This window comes from Musca autumnalis, unplaced genomic scaffold (genome assembly GCF_047663935.1).
Source record: "Musca autumnalis isolate F117 unplaced genomic scaffold, ASM4766393v1 scaffold_2, whole genome shotgun sequence".
Lineage (NCBI taxonomy): Eukaryota > Metazoa > Arthropoda > Insecta > Diptera > Muscidae > Musca > Musca autumnalis.
In genome coordinates this window covers 183,584,192-183,593,994 of record NW_027411755.1, presented here as the reverse complement: position 1 = coordinate 183,593,994, position 9,803 = coordinate 183,584,192, and positions in this window count along the sequence as shown.

Sequence of the window (9,803 nt, the reverse complement as noted above, 5' to 3'; positions counted from 1 at the left end):
TAATATTTAAATAAATTAAAAAAAAAAAACAAACTAATTCTGTAAATTATTAAACTAAACAAGACAAAAGAAAATAGAAAACAAAAATAGTTAAAAGAAATATATAGTCATCTGTGAGATTAAAACAAAAACAAAAATTATTATATTTATTAAATATAAACAAAACAAAAAAAAACAAACAAACTATATGTAAAATTTATTTGAGTTTTAAAAACTTATAAAGCAAAGCCTCCTTTTTCCCTCCCATTCTTTAGAATAATCAAACAAAAAACTAATTTATTAATAAAATACCAAAAACAACAAACATTTTCTTTAGTTGAAAAACAAAAACTTTCAAAAAAACAAAGCTTAAAAGCTTTATATCCAAATTAACAAAATTAACAAATTAAATGACATTAAATTTTAAGGCAAAACAAGTGAAAACAACAACATAACGGTTTTTGCATAATAACCTAAAACATGTTTTAACAAAAATCCATTTAACATCTTTGTATATTAAAGAAAGAAAAAAAACAAAAACAAACCTCCCCCCTCTCCTTCCCCTTTCAAAACCATCCATCCTAGTAAAATTATTTAATTTTTCTTGTTATTAAATTGTGATTTAAATTCAAAATTATTTGCTACAAATTATTATTTTGAAAATATTTGATGTGTTCATTTTTTTGTTACGAAAACAAAGAAAGCTTAAAGCTTTCTCAAAAAGTTAATTTATAGGTTATATCATTGGCATTAAAGCTTTTATGATATTTTTGAAATTTTATTTTAAATTATAAAAAACTGTTCTCCTAACTTTAGAATGCTATATGGATGTTAAAACATATTTTGAATTGATCTTTTTCAGCATAGCTTTTCCTCAGTTTAGGAAACTAAATTCTTCTCGAGTTTTCAAAGACCTTGGCCATTCATTAAAAATGAGTGGCAGTTGTTTTAGCATATAAATCCATTTTTTCTATTCAACAATTACTATATCGTATTCTTTGACAGATTTTCTCTGTTCTATGAGAAAAAATCTTAAACAAAAATTCAAGAAAATGTATTTTAAAAACTTCTTTAGGCGAATACTTTAGTCTGTTCCAGTACTGCAAGAATCTACTAATTTTTACTATTTTTTTTTCGATAACATAAAGGAAAAAATGTTATCGTAGTAAAAAATAGTAGCTTCTTTCAGGTTCTGTAACAGAGCATTTGTTAGACATTTCTGAATTATTAAAAAAAACCTCAGACCAACTACAATAGATATACTCCAATGGACCCAAGTGGAAAATTGATCAAATATTTGGTCACTTTTAGTAAAGTGGAATGCATTGACAAACTATTTAAAAAATAGAGTTGTGTTGTTCCGGAACCAACAAGTTACAAGGAACTATTCCGGACAATAATGTACTATTGGAACTATATCCAACATTCATAAAGTTCCTTTAGTTCATATAGTCCCTGACATGCATTTCCTTGCATTCGTATAGTTCTTCTTCTTTCATTAACTTCACATTCATTTCGATCTTTCTCGTTCGTTTCGTTCATTATTCAGATTCCGCCACGTACATAGAACAGGAAAATCACATACATATGTGTTAATAGCTGCAATTTAGGTTTATGTCAATTCATCCGCCAAACGATGAAATCAAAAATAACGATGAAAGCGACAATTTCGTTGAAGTATTTTGGTCTCGGAACTACTATTTGGAACGAAGAAAACAAATAGAACGATTGATCCCAGCAAAAATCCTCATTACAAACCTCCTTTCCCACCCATTATTTTAACAGGGGAATGTCGCGCGAAATATCTGGTTATTTTGTAACCGCTGAACAAAGTAGATGGTAACCACTGAAATAAGTAGATACTGAGTAGATTCTGACTACTTATTTCAGTGGTTACAAAATAACCAGATATATCGCGCGACATGCCCTTGTTAAAATAGTGGGTGGGAAAGGAGGATTTTTCCTGGGATTGAACTATATCGGCCTTTGAGTTATTGAACTATATAAAGGAACTAGTTCCTTTTGGGAAAAGGAACTAATAAGATCAGCCCGCTATGGGAACTAGAGTACTAAACTGAACTAAAAAAAATGAAAATTGTTTCCTGTATATCTTTCTTATTGTGAAAAGACCACATTCTAATTTGGAAGTTCGCAAAGTATTGATGTCAACGATATGTACACAGAAAAAAATTTAGCCATTTGATAAAAAAATCAAAGATTCAATCAAAAATTTATCGATTTTCCGGCGATAAAAAAATTGTCATATTGACAAAGTTCGATAAAATTATTTGATCACAAAGTAAAAATACAACTGATAAAATGTTTCACATATTGACAAAAACAAAACAAAATATTTTCTTGATGAAAAAATTGTTGAATACATTTTTTCAATCAATAAATTTGTTGTTGTTTTTTTGTTAAATACAAACCTAAAAGTCAAATTGGTCGAGAATGGTTCGATATTGATTTTAAATTAGATTAAAACTATTAATAAATTATTACGGAAAGCGTATATGAAACTTTTTTCGCGATAGAGAAAAAATGACACCATACTTCATAGTAGTTGTTCGTGCTCTACGCGGCTATGCGGTGGTGTTTTTAATATTTTAAAAATTGCAAAAAGTTATAACCGTAATGTTTATTGGTAGCTATTCTAACAACCATTGAATGCTGATACAAAATTTGGAATATTTTGATACATATTTTTGTTAATATGTGAAATATTTTATCAGTTCAATATAAAAAATCGATAAATATTTTAGTCAATATGTGAAATATTTTATCAGTTGTATTTTTACTTTGTGATCAAATAATTTTATCGAATATTGTCAATATGAAATTTTTTTATTATCGCCGGAAAATCGATCAATTTTTTCTGTGTACCCCAAAAAAACTACAATGCCAAATGGCGCTGAGGCATCATTAAAAATGTAATATCCTTAATGTAAATACAGATTTAAAACACAACATTTGGGAATGTAAACGCTATATTAACAGTCGGCAGAAAAGTATTGGTTTATTTCTTTAAAATGTTTCAAGGCAAAACCACAATTTATATACTCTCAGTCTTTAGACTATAGGTCAGCCATGCACGCGTCTTTACGATAAAGTTAACTACAACTCTCTTTCCCATACAAAACCCCAAAATAGCATTCTCTTCTTGTGCACCATTGCTATAGGTCAGCATCCGGCAAAAAAGGGGCACACGTGCCCACTCAGTCTTCGTTCAAAAGTCAATGAAGAACGTTCTGTTGTCGCTTGTTTCAACGATTTTTAGTTTTAGCATTGATGGGCAGAAATGCTCTCCCTCACACACAAAAGTGTAAAAAATACATGAGTCTCTCGCAATTTGCCCATCAGTGGTTTTAGTAATGCATTAACGCACACGCTGTTTGTGGAGAGAGCGAGAGAGTCGTATGCGTGGGACTGCAAACAATGCGTTTGTATTAGTGCCGATACCTGCTATAGGTGATCACACTCAACACGGCGGTGCCGACGTTTTTCGGCAATTTACACCAGGAGGAGGCATTGTGACTCACAAGAGAGCCCATTTGCTCTAAGTCACTGTTGGGCAGAAATGCTCGGCCTCACACACAAAAGTGTAAAAAATACATGAGTCTCTCGCAATTTGCCCACCAATGCTCTAAGTGAGCGTAAATTTGTTATCGCTCACAGCCTGTGTAGATGCTAAAACGTTGTGAACAACAACAAATTTACGCTCATGGAGAGCACAAGAGAGACCCAAAAATGTTCTCTGCCTCACTCTGATTTACACGCACACTGACCGAATGCACAGAAAGAGCGTACAAAAGAGAGCAAATGTTTTGATTTGTTTTTTTTTTTTTTTTTTGTAGCTTGCGTGAATACCCAGCAAACCAATCGTAACGAAATCGGAACAAAATTTGGTCGGATCCGAAATCGTAACGATAACATAATTTCGGAACGAAATGTCGGAGCGAAATCGGAACGAAATCGGAATAAAATCCATGGGAAATTCGGAATGCTATTTTTTATATCCTCAGCCGTTAGGCTAAAAAGGGTATATACACTTTGATACGATGAAAATGGGCTTCATCGAAATAATGGTTTTAGACCCCAAGTATGCTTGGACGAAATGTGTTTCAGACAATTTGGAGTCGATCTAGCCATGTCCGTCCGTATGTCTGTCTGTCTGTCTGTCCTGCTGGCTGGAGCGCACGATAGCTCTCGAACGGATTAACCGATTCGGTCCAAAATTTGGCCTTCGTAATATTTTGTCCAAACATAGTTTAATTTCGAAGATGGGTCCACTCCTTCCGGTACCTCCACCACAAAAGTTCGAAAATGTTCCGAAAACTTGTACGTACGATAACTCTTGAAGGAAATGTCTACCAGACTTTGATGCGGTTCCAATATGGACTCAATCGGTCCACTCCTTCGGGTACCTCCCACACAAAATTTCGGATAAGTACCTGCTCTCGAATCGCTTTGTTTTTTGTTTTAGCAACTTGTATTCACTGATCCCATACGACGGTACAAGTTTCATCAGGAGCAAATAGCCTAAAATTTGCAAAGAGCCCCTATGACACCGTGTGAAGTGGCTGGAGCGCAAGATAAGTCTCGAACGGATCTGCCGATTGGGTCCAAAATTTGGTCTTAGTAATATTTTGTCCAAACATAGTTTAAATTCGAAGATAAACCATATCGGTTCACTCCTTTAGGTACCTCCCCCACAAAATTTCAAAAATGTTCGGAAAAATCGTTCGTGCGGTAACTTTTGAAGGGAGTGGCCGAATTGGTCCATACTTTATACATCCTAATATATCTACGAGACATAGATCAGGTTCAAATATGGACTATATTTGTCCACTTCATCCAGTGCCTCCCAAACAAAATTTCGGATAAGTTTACTTTAAGACCTGCTATCGAATCACTTTGATTTTTGTTGAAGCCACTTGCATTCGCTCAATTACGAATGTAAAAGTTTTTTAGGGGCAAATCCGCAATTCTTGAGCAAACAGCCCGAAGGGTGTAAAAACCCCCTATGGCAGCATATATAGTGGCTGGAGATCCACTTCCATAATGGTCAATGTCGATCCATTCCTTTACGTATTTCTTGCCCTTTAATCCTTATCAACATTTTTGTCGTTTCATACGCCCAAAATTTTTAAAACCCCCTAAATACACACGTTTTTTGGGAAAAAATTGTTTCAATATACACAGGCTGAGGGTATATCTCTGTCGGCAAAGCCGACTGATACTTTTTTACTTGTTAGTATATAAATTATTTATCCTCAAAAATCGGGATAATTATCTGTGACAAACTTTCTCTATTTTTTTTTCTTTCTTGTATCTTATACAGAATTCGGCACCTCTTTACTCGCGAGCAAGCAAAGAGAGCTTCTCTCTTCACTCACTAATTGAAAAACAATGCACTGACAACAGTGTTTGCTTAAATTTTTGTTGTTGTGTGCCGAATGCTGATCTTAAACCACTTTACTTTGCTAGATATTGTTGGATTATCTTGAAAGAGATATGACCCAAGCGAATTGGTATAATCCGATTATCTTGTAAACCAGTATTCACCAACAACTACAAATGCAACCGCTCCGATTGTGTTGGGCACACACACGAGATTATCTATCCCTCTCTAGATAAACATAGTGTGCGTTAATTCATTGCTAAAACAAAGAAGATGATCGGTTGTGAGAGTAACGTTCAAACTCACCACAATTGAGATTGTGTGTGTTCACACAGACACGGCTCGCGAGCCCAGTGGTGATTAACACTGGTTCACACAAACACGACTCGCGAGTCCAGTGGTGATTAACACTGTTGGAAATCATAGCTTTACCTGCACACAAAATACGATTAAATGCACTTTATACGCGGTGTGAGGCCTCTGTAGTCGTTTTGTCTCCCTTCTTGTGCAATGGAATTAAGGGGTAACCTCCAACAGCGCAGCTCAAAAATTCCATGATTTTTTTAAGAAAACTTCCTGTCCTTTATTTCAGATCTGTCATCTACTCATTTGTAATTTTTAGTTGAACAAGTAAAAAAGTATCAGTCGGCTTTGCCAACAGAGATATACCCTCAGCCTGTGTGGAGTGAAACGCTTTTTTTTTCCAAAAAAAAGTATGTATTTATTGGGGTTTCCACAATTTTGGGCGTATGAACCGACAAAAATATGGATTGGATTAAAGCTCAAAAATTTGCGGGGAATATCGATAGATAGGGCTTTTGTACCATAGTTGCCTACGAAAAATATAATATCGCTGTAAACAGGACCACAACGAACAGCATTTCCAAAGGATCTTTGAACAGACCCTAAACTACACTTAGACACAAATGTTGAACTTTTGTGGGGGAGGTACCCTAAGGAGAGGACCAATATGGGCCATTTTAGGAGTTAAAATTTGGACAAAATATTAGGGGATCCAAAGTTTGAACCAAATTGGTTGCCACCGTTTAAGAGGTATCGTACGTACCATTTTAGTGACATTTTTTAAATATTGGGGGGAAGTACTTGAAGTTGTCGATCGGTATTGCCCATCTTCGAACTGAAACTAAGTTTGGAAAAAATTTGACGAGGCCCAAATTTTGGGCTGTTTTCTCAAGAAGTATGGACTTGCCCTTGAAAAAACTTTTACCGTCGTAATTGAGGCAGCGAATGCAAGTTGCTTCAACAAAAATCCAAGCGATTCGAGAGCATGTCTTAAAATGCACTTATCCGAAATTTTGTTTTGAGAGGTACCTGAAAGAGTGGACAAATACAGTCAATATTCGAACCTGATCTATGTCTGGTAGATATAATAGGATGTGCAAAGTACGGTTACTCCCTTACGGGAGTACGGTGCAAACCGGTTACTCCCTTAAAGAGTTATCGTGCGCACAAATTTTCCGAACATTTTCGAACTTTTGTGGGGGTGGTACCGGAATTAGTGGACCAATATAACCCATCTTCGAACTTAAACTAAGTTTGGACAAAATATTGCGGTAGCCAAATTTTGGACCGAATCCGTTGATCCGTTCGGGAGTTATCGTGCGCTCAAGCCAGCCAAACAGACAGACGAACGGACATTGCTAAATCGACTCCAAATTGTCTGAAACGGATTTCGACCAAACATTCTTGGGGTCTAAAACCATTATTTCGATGAGGCACATTTTGCCCGTATGAAAGTGTATATACCCTCTTTATCATAAATGCTGAGGGTATGAGAATATTGCATAGTTTTGTGGCAAATGGCCGCCTACGAAACACTGGAGAATTTTCTGATAGTATGGAGGGTATATTAAGTTTGTTTTTCCGTTTGTAACGCATCAAACTAATTAATTATTTGCGACCTTATAAAACATGTATGTATATTCTTGATTTAGCCGTCTGTCGATCCGCCGATTTGAGGTTCTCCACCAATATTCCTCAATAGGGTGCCACCGTGGTGCAATGGGATGCACACCCGCCTTGCACGCATAAGGTCGTGGGTCCCCGGCCAGTCAACATCAAAATTGTCAACGGTGGCAAAATACCCCTCAGTCATGTTGGCGACATTTCCTGAGTATTTCACCCATGTAAAACTTCTCTACAAAGTGGTGTCTTAAGACACGCCGTTCGGACTCGGCGATAAACAGTAGGTCCCATATCATTGAGCTAATATGAATCGGGGTGCACTCATTGATATGAGAGAAGTCTCCCTTGTCCCGTATGAGATGGTTGTGGAACAATTATTATTATAGGTCCATGTTTTGGTATACCCCTCATATAATGGTACCCCCCGATTTTCGGTATTTTGAGGATTTTAGCTACAATTTTTATCCGAACTAGCTGAAATTTGACATTTGAAGCTCTCAGAGGTCCCGAAATCTACCGTGGCCTAACAATGTTTGTACCTAACAGGAAACTTGCATATAGGTACAAAAATGTTTGTGTGTACAATTTTTCTGTTTAAAATTCTCTTCAGACAAGTCAATAACCACAACCTTAAAATACCGAAAATCGGGAGGTGCCGTTATATGGGGGCTATATGAAGACCTATACCGACAAATTTCAGGTGGAAAGTTTTATAACCCCAACGAAGACTAAATACCAAATTTCAGTCATTTTGGTGAGATATTGAGGCCACAACCTTCAAAATATCGGAGATACCATTCTATGGGGTCTATATGAAGACGTGGACCTTTACCGATAAATTTCTGGTCTAAAATTGTATAACCCCAAAGAAAACTTAATACCAAATTTCAGCCATTTCGGAGGTATATTGAGGCCACAACCTTCAAAATATCGGAGATCCGGAGGTACCTTCTATGGGGTCTATATGAAGACGTGGACCTTTACCGATAAATTTCTGGTCTAAAATTGTATAGAAATCCGGTGGTACCGTTCTATGGGGGCTATATGAAGACGAGGACCTATACCGACACATTTCAGGTGGAAAGTTTTATACCCCCAACGAAGACTAAATACCAAATTTCAGTCATTTCGGTGGGATATTGAGGCTCCAACTTTCAAAATATCGAATATCGGTAGGTACAACTCTATGGGGGCTATATGAAGACATACCCCCTAAAGAAGACTTAATGCACATTTTATGCAAATATGTAAAAATATGTCAAACTATGCACGATATGCGAAAATGTCTGGGCCTAATACATTTTATTTTGTAATAAAACGAGTTTCTGTCTAATCAGATTTTCTCTACGACCATCCTAACCATATATGCATTCCGCAGATTGTGTACGCGATGTGCTCAGCTGCTCACATGCATAGGCAATTATATATACGTCGGAGTTGGTGCCTCAGACTGTTATATATATAGCATGGCTGGAATATATATTCAAGAACGAGATTCAACCTAATATTACATGTTTTCCCTCTATTAAAAGGACCTCTGGTGGTTAGTGAAATCCAAGCCTTTTCATTTGGATTCCGATCTAATAATAATATTGGACCCTTATATAAGAATTCACAATACTTTTGTTTTGTATTTACATACTGCTCTGATGATCTTCAAAATCATTACAAGATATGGAATCCTGATTTTTTAACTGACAGACCCAACGGTCAATTTAACATGGGCAGACTGTGGTATTTTCGGTTCACATCGTTTGGGACATGGTTACAGGAGTGTCGGATCATTCTGGGGAGCACATTTCCCCTTAAGGCCAGAACAAAATCAATGTTAAAGTGAGCATTAAAGGTCAGAACAGAATCAATCGTCGCTTGCTTTGCTTGCTTCCCCAAATGTCAAATTATAAAGGAATGTCAGGGCCTCTTTGCAAATTCGCCTGCGTTCTCCTTTAGGAGGCTCTGGCATACTTTTATAATTTGACATTTGGGGAAGCAAGCAAAGCAAAATAGTGAATTAGTAAGAGGTTTTGTAAAAGGTGATTTTGCTGGGTATGAATATGATATGCAACTTTTTTTTTTTGTTATTAAGAATTCTTTCCGATATCTGAGAAATATTAGGTGCCAATTTGAAATGTAATTAGCAAAATTTAATTAAAAAAAACATAATTTAGAAATCATTATTAGTCGTTTCTAATTAAAAAAATACTAACTATAAGAAATGCACCCCACCTTTTTTTAATTCTCAAGAAAACAAGGAGAAAACAAAAGCTAAAGGAATTTCTATATTTTAGATATTTTTGTTTAGTTTTTTTTTTTTTTTTTTTTTTGTTCTCTCTATATAGAAATCATTATTGAAACCAAAGCTTTAAATTTAATTGCAAAAAAACAAGAATGAAAAATTAAAAATATAATTATAATTTTTTGTTAAAATTACAAAAAAAAATCATAATTTGTATCTTAAAAAAAATAAATACAATGTAAATATAATTTCATTAGCATT